The 14,424-nt window shown below is 41.6% G+C and overlaps 1 long non-coding RNA gene across 2 annotated transcripts in view; it reads right to left on the bottom strand.

The window, feature by feature from the left end:
• Positions 1–1,253: 1,253 nt before the first annotated feature.
• The window catches only part of LOC130360852 (uncharacterized), a 130,795-nt gene continuing 117,624 nt past the window's right edge, over positions 1,254–14,424 (bottom strand). For both annotated transcript variants that reach the window (XR_008890840.1, XR_008890836.1), the window contains exons 3-4: positions 8,412–8,458; positions 1,254–1,383 (exon numbers count right to left, since the gene is read on the bottom strand). This is a non-coding gene — a long non-coding RNA (uncharacterized LOC130360852). The remainder of the gene's footprint in view (positions 1,384–8,411; positions 8,459–14,424) is intronic.

The following is a 14,424-nucleotide window of genomic DNA, read 5'->3' as shown; positions in this document are numbered from 1 at the left end:
AGTATGTTGAACCCGTAAAGTGCTTTGTGGGCTAGCTTGAAATAAGTTTCCCGCCATCTTTCATTTATAACTGCTTTCTTCACTTTGTGCCATCCCTGTAGTATGCAATCAGAGATATCCTCATCAGGTATCCAGCCGGACCAAATTTGCGTGGGTATTTAGAGTACTTTTCAGGGCTGAAGTAAATTAGTGTGGGTTAGTGTGTAAAAGACAGGAGCTGCGATTTTTGTCCAACTTTCAGAGAAAAGTTGCAAATCATGAATCCATCACCACTGGATAAAAATAGTCTAAAGCACTGCTAACTTTCAGTTTCAGATTTGATCTATGGCTATTGTCGCTCAAAAGTCGCAGGAATAATGACTTTAGACTTTTGATGCAACAATTTTAGAAAAAAACTAAAACTATGGTCTAAAAAGCCTGATGAATTCCCCTCAATATGAATACATAGAATAATAATAATAATTATACTAATAATATAATAATAATCATATCTCTAAGAATGAAGAATTTTACTGTTTTGAAAGTTACAGAAACAAGTGATCCTCCTAGCCTTAGGGATTGACTGTATTGTTGCCAGTAAGAAAACTGGAGAAATTAAAATGTCAGAGTTAATATTTTGAGGAATTTGAAATGACTGTGAAGAAAAGTTGTCTACACAGTAAAAATATGGCTACAAATCATAATAGAAATGTGCTTTTATTAAAAATTCTGAATAGTAAATAATGATGAATAATGTATTAAAATAAACAGATTATACAGTAAATATTGTATTTTATGTTACAAATCTAACAATTCTTATTTCATTTTCTGTACTTTGATATACTCAAATATATATTTAAAGTATATATTTTATATGCTTGCACTTTAAAGTAAATGATTATATGGGTTATGTATAACATTGGGAATTTTGTATGTTTTTAAGGAATGTATTTAAAAAAAATTTCAATGCAAAACTATTAAAATCATTGATAAAGCAGACCCAAGTAAGATACCCTATAAGGTTTTTCCTTCTACAACCCCTAGCAAAAATTCAGGAATTTCCAGACTTTTTTTCTTACTTTTTTAACAAATACACAAATGACAGAGATGACATGCAACCACATATATTTTCTTGCTACATGTAATATACTTTAAACAAAGCAAAGTAAATTAATTTATGGTGTATATTTTTTTATTAGAGGAAAGAATCACTTAGTTCTAAAGGAAAAAGATTATTACCTCTTGGGGACTCTTGGGGGCGTACCTGTATGTCCTGGACGGCTCCAGGGATATAACCGTGTGACCCCACGTCATATCGTGCCAGTCCTGGCATCTAACGGTAGCCGGTACCCAGGGCTATTAACCCTTTAGATGCGCCGTTCAAAGTTGATCGCTGCGTCCAATCTGTAAAAAAAAGCATTCACGGCTGCTCAGTTGGGCTGATCGGGACCACCGCAGTAAAACTGCGGTGGTCCCGATCAGCTAGGACATAGGCGGAGGGTCTGTTACCTGCCTCTGGTGCGTCTGATCAGCAATTGATTGTTCCAAGCCTGAGATCCAGGCTTGAGCAATCGACCGCCGAAAACACTGATCAATGCAATGCTATGGCTTTGCATTGAACAGTGCTGGCAATCAATGTACTGCATGTTATAGTCCCCTATGGGGGCTTTAACATTTCAAAAAGAAAAAAAAGTGTAAAAAATAAAGAGTTAATAAATGTGATTCAACCCCTTGCCTAATAAAAGATCCAATAACCCCCCTTTTCCCATTTAAAAAAAAAACATGTAAATAAAAATAAATATAAACATATGTGGTGTCACCATGTGTGTAAATGTCCGAACTCTAAAAATATATTGTTAAAAATATATTGTTAAAAATTCCAGAGTCCAAAATAGCAAATTTTTGGTCACTTTTTATACCATAAAAATGAATAAAAAGCTATCAAAAAGTTCGATCATAACAAAAATGGTACTAATAAAAACTTCACATCATGGCGCAAAATATGAGCCCTCATTTCGCCCCGTACGCAGAAAAATAAAAAAGTAATGGGGTCAGAAGATGACAATTTTAAATGTATACATTTTCCTGCATGTAGTTATGACTTTTTCCAGAAGCAAGACAAAATCAAACCTATAAAAGTAGCGTATCTTTTTAATCGTATGGATCTACAGGATAAAGATAATGTGTCAATTTTACCAAGAATTTACTATGTAGATACGGAAGCCCCCTAAAGTTAAAAATTGCATTTTTTTCTTCAATTTCGTTGCACAATGATTTTTTTTGTTTCGCCGTATATTTTTGGGTATAATGACTGATGTCATTACGAAGTAGAATTGGTGGCGAAAAAATAAGCCATCATTTCGGTCTGTAAGTGCAAAATTGAGAGGGTTATGAATTTTAAAATGATTTTTTTTAAGTAACAAAATGGAAAAACCATGAGTCCTCAAGGGGTTGAAGACCAATTTCACATCATATAGACTTACATTAAGGGGGTGGGCCATGACTTCACAAGGGGGCGAAGCCATGACATCACGATGCTCTGGCCCCAGTATCGCCCGTCATCAGGCATAGAGCAAGTTCGCTCTGTGCAGTGATGAGGGCGGGGTGCCGCAGCTGAGATCATGGGGGTCCCCAGCAGCGGGACCCTTGCGATCAGACATCTTATCCCCTATCCTTTGGATAGAAGATAAGATGTCTAGGGGTGGAGTACCCCTTTAAAGGTTTCCACCGGGCTGTATGTAAGTAAAATGGAATGCAGACATGACATGTTCGTAGAGGATGCATTGACTTTAAAGGGGCACTCTGCCCCATACATCTTAGTGGATAAGATGTCTGATTGTGAAGGGGGGGGGTGTTTGGCTGCTGGAACCCCCCCCCCCCCCCGGAATCTCTGGGCCGGCACTGGGGCATTCCGAACACAGAAGCCTGGGTCTTCTGTGTTTGTGATGTCATGCCACACCCCTTCCATTCATGTCTATAGGAGGGGGCTTGATGGCTAGTACACAGCCATCATGCCCCCTGCATTAGGCATGAATGGAGGGGGTATGGCGCAACATCACAAACACGGAAGCCCCAAGCTTCCGTGTTAGGATTGCCACAGTGCTGGCTTGGAGATCACGGGAGATCACAGTTAACCTTATTGAACTGTTTGACTAATGGATAAGTAAAAGCAGGCATGGCCCTAACATGTTAGTTGTCAGTTGAGACACTGGAATGGATTATAAAACTTTATCAAGATGGAAGTTTAATAGGGAGTGTGGCAAAAGATGTTGGTTGTTCCCAGTCAGCTGTGTATAAAATTTGGTGTGTGTATAAACAAAAGAAAAACAGATGGGTAAACCACAGAAAGATACTTCAAGGGGTGCTCCACTGGAAAGCATTTTCTTTTAAATCAACTGGTGCCAAAAAGTTAAACAGATTTGTAAATGACTTCTATTTAAAAATCTTAATCCTTCCAGTACATATCATCTGCTGTATACTACACAGGTAGTTCTTTTCTTTTAAAACCACTGATTTGAAGAGGGTCCCCTGGCACTGCGCTTAAACTGTGATTCTCCCGCTGCACAGTCCCGCTGTCAGTTCTGTTGTCAGCATAGGTGTGATGGTGCTCACGCTGTGTAACTAACAGTCACTGCGTATATACACATCAAGAGAAGAACCAGAAAGGCGCGGATCACTCACCACAAATGTAATGCAATATCCTTTATTTTATGCACATCGACTTAGGTGGCTATACACAAACGGATGTCACGGCAGGGCAGCAGGTGATGGGAGCACTGCCCGGAGAGAAGTTTCACGCCCGTAATAAAGGGTATTGCATTACATTTGTCGTGAGTGATCGGAGTCTTTCTGGTTCTTCTGTTGTCTTTTCTATTTAAATTTCCTTTCTGCCTGACCACAGTGCTCTCTGCTGACACCTCTTTCTATTTTAGGAACTGTTCAGAGTAGGAAAAAATCCTCATAGCAAAACTCTCCTGCTCTGGACAGTTCCTAAAATGGACAGAGATGTCAGCAAAGAGCACTGTGATCAGGCAGAAAGAAAATTCAAAAAGAAAAGAACTTCCTCTGGAGCATCCAGCAGCTGATAAGTACTGAAAGGATTAAGATATTTTAAAAGAAGTAATTTACAAATCTGTTTAACTTTCTGACACAAGTTGATTTAAAAGAAAATGTTTTCCAGTGGAGTAACCCTTTAACCCCTTAAGGACTGAGAGTTTTTCCATTTTTGCACTTTTGTTTTTTTCCTCCTTAACTTTAAAAAAATCATAATTCTTTCAATTTTGCACCAAAATATCCACATGATAGCTTATTTTTTGCACCACCAATTATACTTTGTAATGACAAAAAATAATATTTGTGCGACAAAATTTAATAAAAAATGCCATTTTGTAAATTTTGGGGGCTTCCGTTTCTACGTAGTACATTTTTCGGTAAAAATGACCCCTTCTCTTTATTCTATAGGTCCATACAATTAAAATGATATCCTACTTATATAGGTTTGATTTTGTCAAACTTCTGGAAAAAATCATAACTACATGCACAAAAATGTATACGTTTAAAGTTGTCATCTTCTGACCCCTATAACGTTTAATTTTTTCCGCGTATAGTGTGAGGGCTCATTTTTTGCACCATGGTCTGTAGTTTTTAGCGGTACCATGTTTGTATTGATTGGACTTTATCATCTATTTTTTTTTGCGCGTATACGCCATTGACAGTGAGGTTTAATTAACAATATATTTTTATAATTCGGACATTTCCGCGCACGGCGATGCCATATATGTTTAGTTTTATTTACACTGATTTTTTTTAAATGGGAAAGGGGGGGGTGATTCAAACTTTTATTAGGGAAGGGGTTAAATGATCTTTATTAACTTTTTTTTTCACTTTTTTGCAGTGTCATAACTAGCTCTAGTGGCTATAATATTGCACTAACTGATCTTTTCAATCGAACTTTGTTATCTCATAGGATAACATTGATCGATGATTCTGCTGCTGGACTGCTCATGCCTGGATCTCAGGCACTGAGCAGTCATATGGCGATTGGCGACACAGGAGGCAGATAGGGATACTCCTTGTGTCTGCCAGCTGTTCGGGACAACTTGATTTTGACGTGGTGGTCCCGAACAACCCGCTGAGCTAGCCGGGAGCAGTTTACTTTCAGCTTAGACGCAGCAATCAACTATGAACGCTGCATCTAAAGGGTTAACCACGATCAGTGCCGCGTGCTATTAGCCACGGGTCCCGGCCATTGTTAGAGGCCCCGTGTTATAGAAAGGGAGCGGACTTAGGCTAAGTTTCCACTTGTTTTTTTTCTGGCAGTTTTTGGAAAACTGCCACTGCAGTGTACAGCCAAAGGGTGTACAGGTATGCCCTGCATCCTTAAGGGGTTAAGGCGTACCTGTCAGATCACAAAAAAAAAAATGGTGCTTAGTATCTCATTCTGATAATGTACATATCATTTTTATGTGTCTATGACCTATATTTCTCTGAGAATTAGCTTTATTTTTGAATTACCCTAATGTTGTCGACCAGAAGAAGGGGGCGGGTCCCTTTCTTCTCATCAGGTGATAACCACTCCCCCTCCTCCTCCCCCCCCCCCCCCCCCCTCACTCTCCCTCACTCTCCTCAGTCACTGGTCTGGGGGGGAGAGCATCTGTAACCCTTCCCTTTCTGGTTTTATGCTATACACACACACTGTGTGCTTACAGCTTTTGCAAAACTACAGCTCCCAGCATGTCCACACATCCTTTGAGTTGTAGTTTTTCAACAGCTGGTGGCATTTAATTGGTAAAACTCAGATTTACAGCAGTGTTGCTGCAGGCTGTGTTCCTCCTACTGTTGCAGAACTACAACTCCCAGCATGCCCACACATCAGCTTTAGATCTGCAGACCATTCAATCATATCCATGATGTACGTGATGACAAGAGGACACAGCCAGGCTGGTATGTATCCCAGGAGGCAGGGAGGCAGTTTTTTGACTGGCTTTTTCAGTATGAAATGCAGATTATTATTTTTTTAAATTAAAGCAATTGCAGAACCTATGGGGTTTGCATGCTTTACAACATATCAAAAGCTTTTATATCTGACAGCGCCCCTTTAAGTCTTATGATAGGAAACTTAAGGCAATTTGGCCAAAATGCACAACATGTACAAAGTTCCTTCTGAAGGAGAGCTAATTTTCATACATTTTTGACGGAGCCAGATCATACACCACTGAATTTATTCATTGATAACCAGTACCCCCTAAGCTGTGTCTAAAAGATGTCTCTAGTCAACCAGTGGAGTAAGAACCCCAAAATTGCAGTCTATAGTTGAGTGACTCTTCTTTTTTGGATTCTGATATCGTGCAGTTCCAATAAAACATATAAAGGACACTGCCTCAAATGGCATGAGGTTGCATGCCAGGGAAATATCAGTAGAAATCATTACCACAACAATAAATACATAGGTATGTCATAGAAATGTTGTACAAGTAACACAGACAATTGTCATTCTGCTGCCAAACTATGTTTAGAGAATTGGATGGGAGATAAGTGGGAGTACATTGTCCATACATTGTCTGCTGTGTTAATGGGATTGTATAATAGTAGTGCTCTACATACCACTCCCATATTTTAGTACCCCTTGAAAGGAGCATTTTTCAACATTTCCTTATCTTCCGACAATAGTGATGGGAGATTTTGATAATGTTCTCCAAAGGATAGGGGATAAGATATCAGATTGCCGGGGTCCCCCTGCTGGGGACCCCGGGATCGCCGCTGCGGCACCGCGCTATCATTACTGCACAGAGCGAGTTCGCTCTGTGCGTAATGACGGGCAATACAGGGGACGGAGCAGTGTGACGTCATGGCTCTGCCCCTCGTGACATCACTACCCCCCCCCCCCTAATGCAAGTCTATGGCGGGGCGTTACGACTGCCACACCCTCTCCCATAGACTTGTATTGAGGGGGCGGGCCGTGACATCACGAGGGGCGGAGCCGTGACATAACGATGCTGCGGCCCCTGTATTGGCCGTCATTACGCAAAGAGCGAACTCGCTCTGTGCAGTAATGATAGCGCGGTGCCGCAGCGGGACCCGGCGATCTGATATCTTATCCCCTATCCATATAAGATGTCTAGGGGTGGAGAACCCTTTAAGGACCAAGACCATTTTGGCCTTAATAACTCTTATATTGTCATCCACAGACGAGTATAAGGGCTTGTTTTTTGTGCAACCAGTTGTCCTTTGTAATGACATAACTCATTTTACCATAAAATGTATGGAGCAACCCAAAAAATACTATTTGGGGAAATTGAAAATAAAACCTCAATTTTGAAAATTTTGAAAGGTTTCATTTTCTCGCTGTTCAATGACATGTTTTCTTTATTCTGTGGGTCAATACAATTAAAATGATACCCATGATTACATACTTTTCTATTATTGTACCGCTTAAAAGAAATCACAAACTTTTTAACCAAATTATCACAAACTTTTTAACCAAATCCTTCTATTTTGCTGACCTATAACTTTTACATTTTTCCAGTTAAGCGGCTGTATGGGGGCTAATTTTTGTGTCTAATCTGTACTTTTTTTTTCTTGATACCACATTTGCATATATAAAACTTTTAATACATTTTTTGTAAAAATTTGGAATAAAATGTTACAAAAAAGCAGCAGTTTTTTTTTTTTTTTTTTTATGTTCACGCCATTCACCTTACGGGCTCATTAACATTATATTGTCATAGCTCCAATATTTACGCACGCGGCAATGCCAAATATTTATTTTATTTAAATTTTTTTACACTTTTTGGGGGGTAAAATGGAAAAAAGGGATAATTAAAATTTTTATTGGGGGAGGGGATTTTTCAAACTTTTTTACAGTTTTTTTTATATTTTTTAAACTTTTATTTTTACGCTTAAATAGTCCCCATAGGGACTTGATTGCTGATACTGTTTAGGGCCTAGCAGTGATCAGTGTTATCGGTGATCTTCTGCTCTGGTCTGCCCGATCTCAGACCAGAGCAGAAGACCCGTGGAGATTGACGGAAGCAGGTGAAAGGACCTCTGTCCGCCATTATGGATGATCAAATCCCTGCGGCAGCGCTGCGGGCGATCCAATCATCCATTCTATGCTGGATTTTATTCTTCTAGAGCTGAATATAAGGTGGGATGTCTTTTGGAGGTACTTCGACAGGGTAACTCTCAAGACACTCAGTCCGGAGGATAGAAAAGAGGGGATATCACTTCCCATGCTTGTAACGAAACCATGATGAATATGTTTTGTAAATAAAATAACTGTGCAAGACCAGAAGTCGGGAAGACTATGTCTACGTGTAACCGAACCTGACAGTCCATCTGAGTCTTCAGGAGACGGAGAGTCAGTACATACAGCCACATCAAGGATTCTAATGTATAGTAGCATTATTAGTTAAGTGCAAATGTATACTCACCACAGGCACCTACATTATAAAAGAAACAGTGGCAGTCATCTTGTAACCTGAAAAAGGATTAATTCTATATTATATTACTTGGATTGAAACAATATTGACAATCTGTTTTTAAAAGGAACATAATATAAAATGGAACCTAAAATTTAAAGGCCTAAAAATCAAAAATCAAAAAACTAAACACACGTACTGTTAAATAGAACCAGTTTTAGATTATATAATTCATGGATAAGATGGATCAATGTTTATGAAGAATGAACAATGTTTTAGCTCTGTTAGTTAAATGTCAAGATAAATAGTATACTATTAGGTTTTAAATCTGTGCATATCATTGGACCTAGTAATCTCTGTAAACAGTGATTTAACTCTGTCTTTGTGTTTTTCAACCAGATTAGCAGCATATCCTCTATTGATGACATTCAGTTATATTATGCAAGCAGATATCATAGCCGAATAGTTATGGCAATATACATGAGTTATTGACTTGGTCTGTGGTGTACACACCTTGTGATATGTATCCTCAGCCTAAAAACTGAGTATCCACAATGTTGTCATATGCAAAGGTTGGCTGCTAATGATCAAAGATTTAATACTTCTATTACTATGACTTGTGAAATCTATCTGCTTCACTCCTCAGAGCTTCATCAGAGGTCTGGGCTAATGGCCATTGGCCCAAACCTCTGATAAAGCTCTGCGGAGCGAAACATGTCAGGGGGGCTATTTGTCTGAGTTTTTAATAAGCCTGTGTCACTGGTCATACTTTTTGTTAGGGCTGCAGCCATCAACAATATAAATGAAGTGATACTCCCAGTGTTATACATTTGTGGAAGCATGCCCTCATGTCACAGTGACGTTTACCTATTATGGTTGGATATACCTTTTAATAAACAAGCTAATAAAACTGATGTTTTAAAATGGGGCAAATCGTGCATGCTCAGGGATAGTGATGGAAGTGTTGGTTAGCTTAACAGCTTTCTCACAGTTAGGGGTCTTTTTTTTAACATTTGCACTTATCTATGGCACTTCTATGGCACTTCCTATGGGGTTTTGTACTGGAGCCGGATGGGCATGGGATGGTGGAGGGGGAATTGAGGTTCTTTACTTTTAACGCAGGCATTTGGCACATGTTATGATTATTGTCTATATTTTGTATACTGTCTTTTCTGCCATTTGATCTGTCCTATATTGTTAAACTTTATTTATTTAATTTTTCAAGAAGAAAGACTGATGGGCTACAGATCAGTTTTAATAAAGGTGTTCCAGCTCCCCTAAAAATTTACTTTTAATCTAACTTATCAAAATGCATGTGCACATGCATTTTATTAAGTTAGATTAAAAGTAAATTTTTAGGGGCTGGAACACCTTGTAATTTTTGAATTCAGGTAGAAGACAGACATGGTGCACATCTACAAGCTTGCACAATGATCTAATTGCTTCTCAGCATAATATCAAAAACTAACAGGTTGTTAGTGTATACGTTTTGATCAAAAAGTACAAAGCCCACTCGCCACGTCAAGGCCACCTATTTAGAGTGGGTCCCTAACGTCCCTAGCATAAAATGGCGTAGCACTGGGCGGCGACCACCACCGCTGCAACACCAGTGCCCACAGGGGGAACGACCCACTGACAGAGCGGCCCCAATGCCACTCAAACCAGTCCATGGGTCGCACCTCCCTGCAGACATGGCGCCACGGCAGCAACGGACGCTGCACAGCACCACACCAGTGTGAACAGGATGCTACAGCTCACTTACCATGCTCTCCCAGTCAGACTGGGAGGCTGCTAGGAAAGAAATGGCCCATGTGTAGCTAACTATTACTTATATAGGGCTGGGCTGAGGGGGTGGGGAAGAGTGCAGACACATGTTTAAAAAAAAAAAAGAGGGGATAGAAAACACAATGTGAATTCAGGTAGAAGACAGACATGGCGCACATCTACAATCTTGCACAATGATCTAACATGTGCTGCACTCTTCCCCACCCCCTCAGCCCAAACCTATATAAGTAGTAGTTAGCTACACAATGGCCATTTCTTTCCTAGCAGCCTCCCAGTCTGACTGGGAGAGCATGGTAAGTGAGCTATTACACCTTGTTCACACTGGTGTGGTGCTGTGCGGCGTCCGTTGCTGCCGTGGCGCCGTGTCTGCGGGGAGGTGCGGCCCATAGACTGGTTTAAGTGGCATTGGGGCCGCTCTGCCAGTGGGTCGTTCCCCCCGTGGGCACTGGTGTCGCGGCGGTGGTGGTCGCCGCCCGGTGCTACGCCATTTTATGCTAGGGACGTTAGGGACCCACTCTAAATAGGTGGCCTTGACGTGGCGAGTGGGCTTGTACTTTTTGATCAAAAATGTATACTAACAACCTGTTAGTTTTTGATATGATGCTGAGAAGCAATCAGATCATTATACAAGATTGTAGATGTGCACCATGTCTGTTTTCTACCTGAATTCACATTGTGTTTTCTATCCCCTCCTTTCTTTTTTTTTTTTGAACATGTGCTGAACTCTTCCCCACCCCCTTAGCCCAACCCTATATAAGTAGTAGTTAGCTACACAAGGGCCATTTCTTTCCTAGCAGCCTCCCAGTCTGACTGGGAGAGCATGGTAAGTGAGCTATTACACCTTGTTCACACTGGTGTGGTGCTGTGCGGCGTCCGTTGCTGCTGTGGCGCCGTGTCTGCGGGGAGGTGCGGCCCATAGACTGGTTTAAGTGGCATTGGGGCCACTCTGCCAGTGGGTCGTTCCCCCCGTGGGCACTGGTGTCGCGGCGGTGGTGGTCGCCGCTCGGTACTACGCCATTTTATGCTAGGGACATTAGGGACCCACTCTAAATAGGTGGCCTTGACGTGGCGAGTGGGCTTGTACTTTTTGATCAAAAATGTATACTAACAACCTGTTAGTTTTTGATATTATGCTGAGAAGCAATCAGATCATTATACAAGATTGTAGATGTGCACCATGTCTGTTTTCTACCTGAATTCACATTGTGTTTTCTATCCCCTCCTTTTTTTTTTGTTTTGTTTGAACATGTGCTGCACTCTTCCCCACCCACTCAGCCCAACCCTATATAAGTAGTAGTTAGCTACACAAGGGCCATTTCTTTCCTAGAAGCCTCCCAGTCTGACTGGGAGAGCATGGTAAGTGAGCTATTACACCTTGTTCACACTGGTGTGGTGCTGTGCAGCGTCCGTTGCTGCCGTGGCGCCGTGTCTGCGGGGAGGTGCGGCCCATAGATTGGTTTAAGTGGCATTGGGGCCGCTCTGCCAGTGGGTCGTTCCCACCGTGGGCACTGGTGTCGCGGCGGTGGTGGTCGCCCCCTGGTGCTACGCCATTTTATGCTAGGGACGTTAGGGACCCACTCTAAATAGGTGGCCTTGACGTGGCGAGTGGGCTTGTACTTTTTGATCAAAAATGTATACTAACAACCTGTTAGTTTTTTTATATTATGCTGAGAAGCAATCAGATCATCATACAAGATTGTAGATGTGCACCATGTCTGTTTTCTACCTGAATTCACCTTATAATTTTTGTTTGACAATTCCTCTCTGAAAACCGAAAAACCCTGCTCCGTGCTTCCCTGCACATTTTCCTGTTGTGTCTACATTGGACTTTACGAGTGGTGAGCTGACTCTACATATATATATTTTTTCTTTAATAAATGTGGTTGTCTTTGGATGGAAGCTTAACTGTCTCTAGCCTTGTAACCAGAGAGGAATGAGGGCCCCCTGCCTTGGCTCAGAATTTCCATAAGCAGTGGGCAGCTCATTTGATGGTGTCCTGGGTAAGACTAGGTGTTCAATGGAGCTGGTAATTACCCAGAGGCCCACATTTCTCTCATTTTTGGAGCTCAGAGTGTTTGTTCTCCTAGTCAGCCGCTAATAGAGGTTCATTCCCCAGTAGGCACCTAGGCTGCAGCATGGTCATAACTCCTCCGTGAGCTGCTTAAGGTCATCTGGAAGCTATTTTGAACTCAAGCAGGTTGCAGCATAGGGGAATTTACAGATTTTTCCCCACATAGATTGAGAGAACAGGGAAACGCATATCTTTTACAGTGCCTGGCTAGCCCATCCCTATAGTTAATTTTAGATCCTGGACTAGAGGTGAGCGAATTTTTTAAATATTCGATTCAGCCGATTCGCCGAATTTTCCCCAAAAATGTGGTTTGATCTGGTGGATCGCTATTAAAAACGCTATTTTCGGACTACAGAGAGCCTCAACAGGGGTGTAGAACACTTTGCCTTGCTGCAACACACATAGGGTGTGTGCTGGGTTAGTGAAATAATACTGTTATTCAGTATGACATGCAGATTCTTTTGGAAATGTCCTTCATGCCATAAGAATGTAGTGACAAGAGTTACCTTCCATTCTGGACTTCTTACCTGGCTTTTATGGAATATTTATTTAAATTCTATTAAGTTTTATTTCAAAATTTCCAAGTCACTTTTCATAAATTATAAAAAGTCTTTAAACAAAGTCTGCAAACAATAAGGCGATCAGATAAGTGCTAAACATTGTTACATGCACATTACAGACAGAGCTGTAGCTAGCTCTTTTTGCTCCATCTGGCACAGGACATCATGGAACCTGCAAAACAAACAAGGCCTTTGCAAAATGAAAGAAGAAATCTGATTGGTTGCTATGGGCAACTTTTCCTTTGCACAGGTTTTGATAAATCTCCCCCAATGTTTCCAGCCTCACTCAAATGCCTCCAGCACCCCCCCCCCCCCCCCCAACAGCACACACAATGCCTCCTGCATTACCCCACACAGTGACAGAGGGGTGTATATGGGAGACAGGGGTGTAGAGGGGAGTACATGGGTGACAGAAGGGTGTAGAGGGGTAACAGAAGGGTGTGGAGGGGTGACATAAAGGTGTGCAGGATAACAGAGGTGTGTCCAGGGGTTATAGAGAGGTTTCGAGGGGTGACAGAGAGGTGTAGAGGAGTGAAAGAAGGGTGGGGGTGCACTATCTGAAGCTGAGTAGGCCTCTGTCAGTGCTGTCTCTGCTCCTTCCCTCCATCCACATCATTCTACTGAGGGACCAGGGAGACTCCAGAGTCCAGAGCTGCTCCACAGGAGAGGGAGGATACACGAGGATTGGAGCTGCAGCATCACCCGTCCAGACACTGCACACAGACTTCACTCCAGCTTGGCCTGCACGTCTGGGACTCACAGGTGCGCAGGCCTGGGCAGAAAAATCTATAAATGTTAGCGCCATATTTCCCACCAGAGTGTCCTGGCATCCTGATTGGGAATGAATGCCTCAGTGTAATGTGTGCTGGACTGCCCTTGCACCCCCTTGCAACAGCGCACCTGAGGTGATCGCCTCACTCGCCTCATCAGAGCTATAGCCCTGATTACAGAACACACTAAAATCTTAGATAAAAGTGCTATCAAAAAAGAGGTAATATTATATGTGACAAGGTCATCAAGGGTGGATTTAAAAGGGGGGCAGTTTAAGCTGTAGAAATTTCTGAAACAGTCCGTTCCATGAACCTGAGTGAGGGGAACTCTGAGGACAATGTGCTCCAGTAAGCTTAAAACAGTATTTGTCTACAACATCAGCAGGTGGGTACTTTTGACTGGCCTTTCACAGTATCTGGGCCCTTGAGACTTTACCAGGAACAAAATAGTACATCACTTAGATGTACATATGTGGTATGCACTTATAAGGGGAGGACAATGCTCTACAGTACGCTTAAAAAAGTATTTGTGCACAACACCAGCCAGTGAGTATTTCTGCCTGGCCTTTCACAGTATCTAAGCCCTTGAGACTTTAACAGGAACAAAATTGTACACCACTTAGATGTATATATGATGTATGCACTTATGAGGGGAGGACAATGTGCTCCAGTATGCTTAAAAAAGTATTTGTGTACAACACCAGCAGTACACACCAGTGCTGCACACACAGTCGCTGTTTACTACAGCCAAAATTTCAATCTCACATAGAACGCTGTAGTAACCGGGAGGTGAATCGCTGCAGTAATGCTTTTCTGTGCAACACACACTGCTCTCTGAC

The sequence above is a fragment of the Hyla sarda genome, chromosome 1 (genome assembly GCF_029499605.1).
Source record: "Hyla sarda isolate aHylSar1 chromosome 1, aHylSar1.hap1, whole genome shotgun sequence".
Taxonomy (NCBI): Eukaryota; Metazoa; Chordata; class Amphibia; order Anura; family Hylidae; genus Hyla; species Hyla sarda.
The sequence above is the reverse complement of the archived record's forward strand: the minus strand, read 5'-3'. Positions and strand labels throughout refer to the sequence as shown.